Here is a 13777-nt window from a genome sequence, read left to right on the forward strand (position 1 = left end):
AGAATTGTCATAAATGTTATCCTTATATCACTTGTCTAATGTACAGTATTGAATCAGGGAACCAGATTGCCTGAGTTTAAATCTTGAGACTCGTACCTAAAACACAGATAAAATTTGAGTGGGTGAATTAGGCTCTTGTCTGTGAAACTTGTTGTAAGGACCTCAAAGCGTTGTTCTGGAAGTTCAATGAGCAGTATATGTAGAACACCTGGAAGGGTGCCTTGTAGTAAGAATTATTATAATGTTTCTGTTTTAACTCCAGGTGTGGGATATGGGCTGCTTCAGATTGTCCACAGCACCTGACTCTGATTTTCCTTGTGCTCTTGCAGGGGTATGGCTTTGTGAGCTGCAGATAATTTCTGCAAGTGTATGGCACTTGAAATTCTGGAGACTCTTGCGAAGGTATATAAATGTTAGAGTCCCTACAGGGGCTGTGGCTGTTGCTGCTCCTCCTGCCGTTGGCTGTTGTTTTGCTGGTTGCTGTTTTGCTGGTGGCTGGTGGCTGGTGGCTGTTGTTGTGGTTTGTCAAATGGGTGTACCCTACAAGATAGGATATTGAATATCCTGATGGCAGTGAAGACCAATCTTGCCCCAAGGTACTCAAATACTCCTAATCAGCAGGAAGTAGTCTAGTGATATTGACACCTCCTTTCCCCTCTAACCTTCTTTCTCTCCTACCCAGTGTTGTGAGGTTAGAAGGGTAGAATAGGGACAGAGAGAGTAGAAGAAAAGATAACCCATAAAGTTGCCAAGGGTCAGGCTACAGTTCCTGGCACAGGTGCACTTAGTAAGCATTAGACATTACTGTCTGTTACATTAATCTCATGCTTTCTATCTATAATGCCTCAAGGCTTTTTTATTTTATTTTATTTTTTATTTTTAGATTAGCAGTCCTGACTTGCCTCTGGACTCCAGATTTCTCTAAGCATTCTATAACCTACAATAGTAGGAGGGAGATTAATATGATCTCCTGGGTTCCTGTCTCTGGTGTGCATGCCCTATATAATCTCGTCCTGATAATTGTGGTCAGGGCATGTGACTACAGTATCTTACCACCTTATTTGTAGGATACAAATCAGTTTCCTGGATTGTGAGATAATAAAAGGATACTACCTCAGTGAGCCTGGCAGTTAGCTGAATATTTAAAAGCATGTGAAACATCAGAGTGATGTGCTCCTGCTGGCCTGGAAGAAAGCAAACAGCTCCGAAGCTACTTGTGCAAGGAAGTCCATGGCAAGAAACTGGGAAGAGGCCCTCATATTGAAAGTGATCTCTGTATGAGAGCCAGCAGAAACACTGGGACCTTGGTCATCCAGCTGCAAGGAAATGAATTCTGCCAACAGCCAGTGAGTTTGGAAGTGTATCCCAAGCCTTGGAGGAGAAACATAGCCCTGGCCAACATCATGATTTCTGCCTGGTGAGACCCTGAGCAAATGGTATAGCTCTCTTGACCTTAGAATTCTAACTCACGCAAGGGCTGAAATAATAAGTAGGTGTTGTTTGAGACCTTCCCATTTGCGGTAATTAGTTATGCAGCAATAGAAGACACACAACCGTTGCCAAGTTTACTTCTCTATGCCAGTGTCTATAATAGTAAGTGCTTATTTTGCACATCCAAAAAATACTCCCAATTCTTTAATTCTTTCTCTATTTTGTTTTTCTCCTTTTTTGTAAGTTATACCTAATAATTAGAATCATCTTTGGTAGTTTTCCAAATCACTGAATCACACAGCTCTAACATGAAGATGGAGTCTACATATGGTAGCTTATTACCAACACCCCTACTGCTTCCTCAACTCATTATTTGGTTGGACCTTTAATAATAATAGGCTTCTGAGTATCCTAGACCATCCCATTCAGGTAACTTTCCTTCCTGTTGTCAGGAAATTTTATGTAAATTGGGCCATACCAACTCTATGTGAGCTTCAATAGTGATTTTTTTCATGGTGTTTAGTAAAATCTACAATCTTTAGTGCTTTCTGTGTTACTATAATAGAACTTCTAGGTAGTTTCTAAATAAAAAAGAAAGTTAATTTCTCATAGTTATAAAACCTAGAAAGACCATGATCAAGGAAATGACAGGTTTGATTTCTGCCAGAGTCCAGTATCCAGTTCCAAGATGTCTTGAATGTCTTTTAGAGTTCTGTTTCGAACAACCTGGAAAAGGAGAGAAGAGAGAGGGGAAAAAAGACAGACAGCATAGAGAGAAGATGGGTGGGGGATTAGGAAGGAATTGGAAAAGGCAGGAATGAAAGGTAGAGGAGAAAGAGAAGGGAGAAAGTGAGGCGAGGGAGCCCATGGGAAAGAGGAAATGAGAAGAGAAGAAGAATTTAAATGAATCAAATTCCCTTTCTTAAAAGAATCTGCAGTCAGGCGTGGTGGTGCACGCCTTTAATCCTAGCACTTGGGAGGCAGAGGCAGGCAGATTTCTGAGTTCAAGGCCAGCCTGGTCTACAAAGTGAGTTTCAGGACAGCCAGGGCTATACAGAGAGACCCTGTCTTGAAAAACCAAAAAAAAAAAAAAAAAAAAAAAAAAAAGAATCTGCTCCCTTGATAATGGCAGAATCCTTAAGTCTAATGACCGCTCAAGGGTCCCACCTGCTAATTCTGTTAATATTGGGAATTGCATTTCAAGACAAATGGAGGAGACTGATGTTAAGACTGACAACATCTCCCCAGCTTCACTTCTGACTTTTTGTTTCACTGTGTTTCAATAGCACAGACTTTTGAGCTTTTTTCATTATGATGCCAAGTCAAGTATCATTCCATTCCATATCTTCCATGATCTTTTTCTTCTCTCACTTCATGGAGTCTTCTCTGATTTCCCTGCATAAACTAATGGACCCCATACACTTGCATTGTCTCTATTGCAGTTAGACTTTTTGATATTATGTGTCATGCTCTGTTTGTTGTCTGTCTCTAGTATTCGAATGTAAGTGACTTTGGAGCAAGGACATTGACTGGATCATCACCGAGTTCTCAGCTGGTCTCTGGCATATGCAAGCACGCATTTATATAGCCTGCATTGAATTAAGGGCTTAGAAAAGTAATTTGATATGTTTGCACTAAAGGCAGATTTATAATCTCTGTTATCTTAAGGTCCCGATCATGGTTCACATTAAGACCAGGGACTGGGAGATCATGCTGTACTACTCTTAACTGAGAAATGTTTGTTAAATTACATGGTACTTAGAGTAGTGCTGTTGAAGCGACATGAGTAGTGGTACTGATGCAAGTCTCAATAAAGGGAGGCGATGGGAGTTGAGCTCCATGGTGGGATGTTGTGCTCATCATGTCTTCCTTTTCTTTGTTTTCAGGGAAGAAGAGCCAGTTTCTATAATTCTGATGATAAATTGTAAATTCTAGCTCTGAGCAGCACAGACTTGCACACAGGGCTTCAGTAGTCCATGCTTTTAGTCAAAGGCAGTCTTAATAAATAATAGCAAGCAGAGCTAGAAAACATCCAAAAATTAATGTGATGTGGCAATTGGAGTTGTGTAGCATTCATCCTGTTCACCTCATAGTTTAGATGTATGGATGACAAGTTCAAACTTTCAGCACAACCAGATGTCATTAGCAGGAAGTTGATGCATTGAACAATTTTCCCTGTATTAAAGGGACATCAGTGATTCAACATACATTAAATTTAGGACCAAATTTTCAGGTTTAAAGTGACAAGCTCCTTTGAAAACACACACACACAGAGACACACACACCCTTTTCATAAAAGATAATGCCTGTAAACTAACTAAGTAGCTTCAACTAGGCCCCTAGTGACCAGCACCCCTGCACTATAGAACATGAGCCCTTTTACACCTGGCATCTTAGGTTTCCAAATTATTAAAACTACCACATAAACTCAGGTCAACTTTTGCCATCTTTGGAGGCTAAAAATAATGTTAGTATCAATCAATTTCTGAAAGATTTTTAATTTGGACATTTTAATGAAATAAATCAAGATCATCTCCTTCTAGATTATTCTCAAAAGAAAATATACCTTAATAATTTCTTTAAATTTAAACATTAATATACTTAATATTTACTCAAAGAATTCTATTTTGAGCTTTACCATTAATATACTTAATATTTACTCAAAGAATTCTATTTTGAGCTTTAGTCAAATATGGGCTATGCTGTAAATTAAAAATCTGATCTCATAAAATAACACATAAATGTTTTAATAGAAATTTGTTTTAAATGCTCAAGAGACAGCTGTAAATCTTCCCTTAATACAACACTTTTCTCCTGTTTAGCTGCTTCAGAGGGCCAACCATCTGGCTATTAAAAACTCTTGTCATTAAAGATTCCTCTGTTGAAAATTCTCTGTTTATATCTATACCTCATTTTTTATTTGGTTTGTTGATGTCTAGTTTCTTAAGTTCTTTATATATTGTGGATATCAGTCCTCTGTCAGGTTGGTGAAGATCTTTTCCAATTCCGTAGGCTTCCATTTTGTCCTAATGTTCTTTGCTTTGCAGAAGATTTTCAGTTTCATAAGGTCCCATTTGTTAATTGCTGATCCTAGTGCCTGAGTTTTTGGTGTTCTGTTCAAGAAGCTGTCTTCTGTGCCAATGCATTCAAGGCTATTCCCCACTTTCTCCTCAGTATGGTTTAGTGTATCTTGTTTTATATTGACATCTTTGATCCACATCTGTAATCATGGAGAAGCACTTAAAGAAATTTTCAATATCCTTAGTCATCAGATAAATGCAATTCAAAATGACTCTGAGATTCCATTTTGTACCCATCAAAATGGTTAAAATCAAAATCACAGGTCATGCTGGCAAGGATGTAGATAAGGTAAGGGAAACAATCCTCCATTTCTGGTGAGAGTGCAAACTTGTATAACCACTTTGGAAATCAATTTGATGGTCTCTCAGAAAATTGGAAATAGTTCATTCTGAAGACCCAGCTATACCACTCCTGGGCACAAACCCAAAAGATATTCCACCACACCACAATGATACTTGCTCAACTATGTTCATAGCAGCCTTATTCACTAATGGTCAGAAACTGGAAACAACCTAGATGCCCCTCAACTGAAGAATTGACTTTTTAAAATGTGGTTCATATACACCACAGAATATTACTCAGCTATTAAAAACAAAGATACCATGAATTTTGCAGGTAAATAGATGGAACTAGAAAACACCATCTTGAGTGAGATAACCCATACCCAAAAGAACATGCATGGTAGGTTTTCACTTTTAAGTGGATATTAGTCATAAAGTAAAGGTTAACCACACTATAACCAACAGTTCCAATGAAGCAAAATAACAAGGAGGCTTAAGGAAGGATGATTGAATCTTCCTCAGAAGGTGAAATAAAATAGTTTTCTGAGATAGATAGAAGAAGGGGATTGGGTGGGAAACAGGATATGGAAGGGAGCAGAATGAGGTGGAGTAGGGGATCAGGTATAGGGAAAGCAGAGGAGAAAAAAATGGAAATCAATGGTAAATGAGTGGTCATCTCTAGGATGTGCCAGAGACCTGGGATGGAGGGAGGCCCTTGGGCCTGTAGAGTTGACTCTAGCAGAGACCCCTAGAACTAGGGGATATGGATCCTGAAGTGGCCAATTACTATAGCCAAGAATGACTTCCAGTGGAGGGATAAGGACAGTAATCCACCCAAAAAACCGTCAACCCAAAATGTGTCCTGCCTGCAAGATGTTCAGGGACAAAGAGAGAAAAGACCGAGGGAATGGCTAACCAATGATTAGTCCAAATTGACCCATCCCAGAAGCAAAAACAAACAAACAAACAAACAGACAGACAGACAAACAAAAAACAACACCCAATTCCTGACACTATAACAATATTCTGTTATACATGCAGATAGGGATCTAGACTAACTGTCTTCTGAGAGGCTCCACTAGTAGCCAATGGAAAGTGATGCAAAGACCTACAGCCAAATATTAGTTGGAGCTTGGGGAGTCTGATGGAAGAGTTGAAAGAAGGATTGAGGGAACCAAAGAGGACAGAGCCTCCACAGGAAGACCATCAGAGTTAATTAACCAGGACCCTTAGGGCCACCAGAGAGTGAGATACCAACCAAAGAGTAAACACAGACTGGACCTAGGTACCCTGCATGTATCTAAAAGATGTATAGCTTGGTCATCATGTGGATCACCCAACAATTTGAGTGTGGCTGTCCCATAAACTGATGCCTGCCTGCCTGCCTGCCTGCCTGTGGGTCTTGTTCCTCTAACTGGGCTACCTTGTCTGGCTTCAGTGGGAGAGGATTTGCCTAACACCGCAATTACTTAATGTGCCAGGAATGGGAGTAAGGAGGGTATAGCATGTGAGGAAGTGAGGGAGCAATGGGGGGGATCTGCATTAGGGAGTATTGGGAGGAGAGGGGGACCTGGTATTGGGATATAAAGTGAGTAAATAAATTATATTTAACTTACAGATGAGGATTCCACCAGGATTTTCTAGAATGCACTCACACTATACATTAGCAGTTAGTCTGTGAGAGATAATAGCAGGAGGTACAGAGAAGGGTTTGTAGGCCAATCGATTACCAGATTTTCCTCACTGCCTCCCACAGTCCATTCATAAAGAGTGAGTCCTCACTGTGAGCTGTTTTATTTTTTTTAGTATGTCTTATGCCTCCTGTTTAGGCTACTTGTGAAAAAATAAATATTCCTGTCTAATTATATAAAAATGTTTATTTTAGAAGTAAAGCGTGCACATTTGAGTATGTCAGTAAGTGGTTTCAGTTGTTATTCTGCCATTTTGTATCCTTGTGGTTGTCCAGACCTTAATCCTTATACCCAGAGAGCCGTTTAACAAGCCTTTGCCCACACAGCCCGAGCAGCTCCAGTCATTCCTTTAAAATACTTTGCTTGTGTTGTGTTGTGAGATGCTCAGTCATGCCAAGGGTTATTAAAAGGTTGGCGTTCAGAGGTCTTCACTAACTCTCATACTTCACTCTCTTCTATTCCTCCCGTGGATGTTTAGTTTTGCTAGTGTCCACCAGGCCTAGTGTTATCTTACTGTCACTCAAAATCCTCCTTGTAAATTAAGGAAACAAACAAATCCCTGAATTTAACAAATAGAGGTATGTATTAAAAAAAGAGATAATGAGTTGAGAGATGTAATGAGAGCAGATTGTATGTATAGTGAGGGGAATAAATGAGTAATTTTGAAAGCATTTTATAATATTTGAAGAACAAATGTATTTACAACTGTAGAGTTGTTTATCATGTGCCTATCACAAAACTCAAGTACTGAAAATAGCTATTCTAGAATAGGGAGTAGCTTAAGTAGCTATGGTGCATTCCCAGATTGAAATACTAAAACATTTAAAGGATATTGCACGTAGCCATTCTACAGCATCCCCGAGAATGGGACAGGATCTCTGCCCTCTACCTAGCTTTGTGCCGGGTACAACCCTGTGTTTAGAGATGGTTTCTATGGGAGCCATTCCTGTGTGGTAGAGATCTTCACAATGTTCCTTCCTACTTTCTGCTCACTGCTTTCTGAGAGTTGTTGTGATGGTTTGTAGAGAACTAGGTATGGGGAATCAAGCAAACACTGTTTTTCCTCCCACAAAAAGAAAACACACTTGAAATTTCCTGAATTTTGTATCTGAGGTGGAGTTTCGAAGCCTCTCTGGAGACTTAGAGAGGATGAGTCTAATGGAATCCTGGACTCTGGATAAGCATGGTGTAACACAGTACGTCTGCTCTTCCATCTGATGCCATCAGTCTTGGAGGCAGAATTTGCAGTTTTGAGCTGTCACAAAATCCTGATTAGTAGCACTGATTTATACCATACTCAGTAGTTATGGTAGTTAGTATTAGCAGTCAAGTTGACACCTAAAAAGCAAGCCTCTAGATATTCCTGTAAGAGACCATCTAGCTGAAGATTACCTTCTGAGATATCTGGGAAGGTTTGCCTTGATTAATGTGGAAAGACCATTTTAATTACAGGCAAGGCCATTCCCTAGGCAGGCAATTCCTATCAAGATGAAGAGAGCAAGCTGAGGGCTGGCCTGCATACCCGCACTGTTCTCCAATCTTGACTGTGGATGGTGTGGGATTTACTGCCCCAGATTCCTGCCACCTCTGCTTTTCTGTCATGATAGACCTATCTCACCTGTAATGGTGAGCCAAATAGATCCTTTCTTCCCAAACTTGCCTATGTCAGAATATTATATCACAGCAGCAGGAAGACAAACTGGGACATCACTTTTCACTTGTCTTCCCTTCTGAGCCATTGCAGATACTTTAGAGGTGTGGGAATATGACCAAGGATTGGGGTGAGAGACAATGAAATCATGTGAAGAATCCTGGGAAATCAGATGTCAGAGACCAGCATCAGGGTGCACATCTGAGTTTATTGCCCCTCGCATAAGCTTATATTAGACTATTTGAGCCAATCCTGAGCCCCTAAATCTTAGACTAATTGTATCTCACCACACCTTCAATGTGCTCTAATGAAAGCCCTGCCTGAGGAGAAGTTCAGAAGGAGTTGGGGCAGGGAGGACCACCATCACCTATTAGAACTTCTGTAAAGACAGGGGAAGCAGTCACTGCCCTGGCCTTGGTTCCTTTTTGTGGTCTCACCAGTGTTCCTGGACTCATCTTAGATCCAGTGAGTGTATGGCAGATCAGGAATCTTCAAGGAGTTGCGGGAGCCTGTGACACCTTGCTCTCTATCCCACTTTATCCTTCACAAGGTTGACTTCCACATGTCCCATATAGAAGGAAATTAGGGAATGCTTTGTTTAGGGACCCACCTTGGTAGTATTAAAATCTCACTATTTTGTTTGGCTTGTTAATATATATATATATATATATATATATATATATATATATATATATATCCTTTGACTAGACATCAATTCTCTACATTGCTGTACAACTTCATACGTGACTTATTCACATATTTATCTGCCTAGCCATGGAGACTGTTGATATTTATCATCCCTGTTTGATATACATAACAGAAGCGGGGAAAGTATCATCTGGTATTTTACTGTCACGAGGTGTATTAACATCTCCAACAGCAAATTCATGGAGGATCTCTGTGCATCCTCCTATTCCCTACTCATTCCTTCACACAGGGTGTAACTTCTCCTGTGCCTGTGAAATCTCCCTTCAGTTCTTGACCGAGAAGGAATGTAAGACCTTACAGGATTGATGTATGAAAGGATTAGAATGTCCAAGACATCAGGAGTGACATGTGGTGGGAATCTTGCCAAGTAATAAAACATCCACCTTTTAAGCCCGGCACTGAGCCCAGATGCACTAGTGGAATCCTTCATGATTCTTTTGCCTCTTCACTTGCCTTTGCTAACTCTCCATGTTGCTAGTCAGATCTGATGGCTCCCAGTCTTCCCAAAATTGGGCTATAATCCCCCAAAGTGAGAGACTTGCTCGAGTAAGCCACCTTGATGCTGGAGAGAAATAACTCCAGATTACACATCCTCTTCCTGGAAAGTCTACTTCAGTATCTTTTCTGACAGGCTAGCACACATGTGCGCGCGCGCGTGTGTGTGTGTGTGTGTGTGTGTGTGTGTGTGTGTGAATGACAGTATGGAGGATCTCACCACTCCTACTGCCATCAGCTGTTGGAATTAAACACAGCCAACACTGATAGAGCAATATTCTAATATGGGAATTTATGTGAGATTATAGTATTTGGAACCATGTGGAAGAATCTGTTGTTAATATTGTTCACACAATACATTATAAACCAAATTGTTTATTTCTTCTTTTTGATAATATGAAAACATGGGAAGAATTGCTTAAATATTAAAAACAATAAAGATTGTGATTTTTTTAGGTATTAGGTAAGATCTTTAACAAGCATCCAAGCAATTATAAAGCCAATGTACTAAGGCCTTCACTGTGATAAGCACAAAGACTCTACTTATACCTGAAATATATCTGCAAGCTGTTGTGAAATTTCAAATATTCTGATTTGTGAGATACTTAGTAACTCTATTAATTCAGAACTCTTACCTCAGCTATTTATTGTCCCAATACTTCTCCAAGTGTCTATAACTCCACACAGAAGGCCAGAGCCCAAGAGAAGTGAATGTCATTGTTAGTCAAGAGGACCATATGTTCATAGTTGATATTGCATTAGAACTCTTCATCATGTGTGAAGGTTCAACAAAAGGTCATAAGACAAAAACGAGTGTGACCCGATTCAGGTCTTTAGTGGGGAAAGGCTACACAGGAGTATAGACAGCAGCTTCTTTGTTACAGAGGAGCAAAACCAAGAGCTGCTACTTGGAATGAGACAAGGGGCAAGGTGACACGTGAAATTCTTCACAGAAATGCAAAAATGTAGTTGTCAAATTTGCAAAGCAAATGGGGAATGGAACTTTGACTATAGGCAATATTGGTTATTAATATGTGTGAGTTATAATTAATAAGCCTACCTTTGGAGATTTGCTCAGCTTGTATATTGATTTTCCTCTGGTCTCATGGATCAAGGTTAAAAGGAAGTGACATCTGTTAGAAAGTATGTGAAAATATTTAGGAAAGTGTAAATGTTGCATAAAAGAGCAAATTCCTGAAATAATTCACAGCTTTTACCCTTTTATAAAGTATTCCTATAAGCCCCATGCCTTATTTTTGTGTCTAAAATTTGCTTAAGATGATGGTTAGGACAGAGCTTTATAGTTTCTGACAGGAGACTCAGTTTCTGTGGAGATCCTCAGTGTGGTTTTGTCAGTGGCTGAGAATAACTGTCTGCAAGGCCAGTCCCACATGTGGACATTTAGGTTGATAAATATCATCCTGCTCTAAACAGCAGCCTCGGAGACCACTGCCTGCTCCTAATGTTTGCTTACAGATTTGTTGTGTGTGTGTGTGTGTGTGTGTGTGTGTGTGTGTGTGTGTTTGTGGGAGAGGGGGCAGTTTAACCCCTTAGAAAGAAGGTGAAGTCACCAAACTCACATTTGCACCCAGAATAAAGTCTCTGGGTAGTATCGTTAAACAGAGAGTTTGGTATATTGATCTATATTCTTTCCCACTGTTTTACATTTATTCTCTACAGGTACACAAAAGTTCAAGCTTAAATCTAGACAGTATTTTCTTCTTTCTCCTCAGCATAAAAGTATTTACAAACATGCACTTGGGAAGATGCCTCCCAAGGTCCTGAGGAAGAAGAGATCAAATGGTGCTTCTGGGAGGATTTTTCCTCACTACTTAACGACCATTTCATAGTTTTATGATAAATTGCTCTTTACAGAGATGCTTAGTTTTCTGCCATCCCCTCAGCTATCTGAAAGGACCATGCATATACTTTCATACACATGTTAGTGGTCAAAGTCTACTTACCTCAAACAGCTGCTGAGGTATGGGGACATTTCTGTGTTTGGCCATGACTTCTTCCCCTTCACTAATCCCTTGCTAACCAGCCAATCTGTAGACTCCCAGCCCTTGTCTTCGTGGCTGAGACTGGTGGAAGTCCCAGGTTAATTTCATCAGATTCTCCTCTCTTCCTTCTATCGTGTGCCTTTTTAAAAAAGGGTGATGTTTTTCACTATACATGCACAACTCTCTCTCTGTCAGTTCTGAGTTTTCACCTGAGTTCCAGTTCAGGTCTTGCCTTTCCTTTGAAATGTTTAGAAGTAAAATTCAGAGAGGAAAATAATTGTTAAAATTGTTGTTCTAAACTGTAGACATTGTGAATAACAGACAATTCTAGCTTGTGTTTTAATCTCATTTTCACTAATAACTATTATATACTAATAACTAACCCACACCTGACAGAATGTACACGAAGCACCATAGAGGAAGAGATAGGAAGTTTTCTGCGCTCCCTCAAGGCTCAGACTAGTCTATATGCCTCTAGTCTGGCTCTGTGAGCACTAGAGTTTGTTGGATTCTACATATATGCAATTTGTATTTTAAGTCAGTTCACGCCTGACTCAAACTCAAGGCAAATCATTGATTTTATTTCTTTATTTCCACCATTTGATTTTCAAAATGGGAAGATCTTCCTGGCTTCATTTAACTAAAAAATCAATTTCCATCCAAAGTAAAAACATTAAAACAATAACAAAAACCAAGGAACCTGAACTGTCACCATAATCGTACAGCCAACCAAAGAATGTTAATATTCTCACTTAAATTTTCATGGCCCCCTTTTCTTTAATATGTTGCGTACATATGTGTGTGTTGTTATATACACACATACGTATGTATATTTCTAAACACATAAATACACCATGCTTAGTATGTATACTGTCACTAGTCTGTATATTTTCCAAGGTGACTATTTAGTATTGTATATTCAACTGGTGTGCATCTTTTGACACATTGAATACCAAGAGTATTTTAGTCAAACATTTAATGAAAATGTGTATATGTTTGTGGATATGCATGAGAGTACAATGGTGGTGAAGGCTAGAAAGGATTGTGAGATTCCCCCAGAGCTCCAGTTATCCCGGGTAGTGTGCCTCCCAATGCGAGGTCTTTGCAGGCTTGTGTGCTTAACAGCTGAGTCATTTCTCTCACCCTCTCCTTAAGTGTGTCTTTGTGAGCTGCCTTGAATTCTTCGGGAACAGAGTAGGGTAACACTAAATGGTGAATAACTCTTTAATGGTGCTTTAAAATTTATAAAGCAATTTTCACATTTTAGCTTATTTAATATTATAAACAGAGATGGACAATTTCTTCTGAAGCATGGTCATTTTTATTGTTGCCAATTTTTTGTTTTTGTTTTCAATTTGGCTTCCTTTGATTTTCACGACAGTGTTCTAATTTCCTTGCTTATTTATTCCCAAGCTCTGGCAAATGCATTTGAGAAGTAACTCTAAGTTGTGTTTCATAATCTATGTTCCTATTTTTCTGCATCATGTGAGATCATTAGTAGTTACATCATCAAATAAGGGCAACGTGTGTTTATTAATTGTCATTAATTGGGAGCCAAAAGTAAGAACTGCTTTCAAATGATATTTCACAGTACAGTATTTTTATTCTGACGTGTCAGCAATTGTTTTATTAAGCTGTTCATGAGAAGGAAATCAAATAAACATACCCCTCTGTACCCATGTGTTTATTCTCTTTGTGTGATTTTCCTAGTACAATCCAAGTTGGAGTGTCAAATTTGGCTTTTCTAGGAAACTGTGTCCGTATATACAAACCTATATTTCTTTCAAAACCAATCAAGAGTAGTATATGGCATTGTCCTTAGGTAAACTGAGGCCAATATCTGTTCAAAAGATGCCTGATCCCCTTTACTTTGGACACTGATTTAAAACAAAACAAAACAAAACAAAAGTTGATTATAACTATAATTTCCAGGCATGGGTGACTGAAAAATGGAGTGTTATTTTGTATGCAAATGGAAGTAATTAGCATTGTCATGCATGGAGGTCCAGTACCCAGGAGTTACTTAGAAATCTTTGGACTCAGAACTTGAGGTCTGTACTTAGAAGAAGCTCTTAGGAGTGCCTGGGAGCCTGGGGCAGAAGCTGCTCTTGGGCCTGCGATGTAATGGAGACTAAATGATGTTTGCGTTCCCAAATGACACTGTGCTTTATGAGAACAAACCTGCACAATAAACTTTAAATTAGCTGATTGAAATGTACCCTCTAAGCCACTTGAAATATTTTGGGCTTCACATTAGAGCTAGTACTTAAGTACTTTAGAGAATTCACATTCTGACTGTGGAAATACTGGCCTTAGGAATCCTGGTGTATATATAGAACCAGTATGTCTTTTCCACAGGGCTCATCAGCGAGGTTTGCATAACAACAGGTACTCAGTGTGGTTCAGCACATGCTCATTGAGTGCCCACTGTGTTCC

Source organism: Mus musculus, chromosome 4 (assembly GCF_000001635.26).
Source record: "Mus musculus strain C57BL/6J chromosome 4, GRCm38.p6 C57BL/6J".
Classification (NCBI taxonomy): domain Eukaryota; kingdom Metazoa; phylum Chordata; class Mammalia; order Rodentia; family Muridae; genus Mus; species Mus musculus.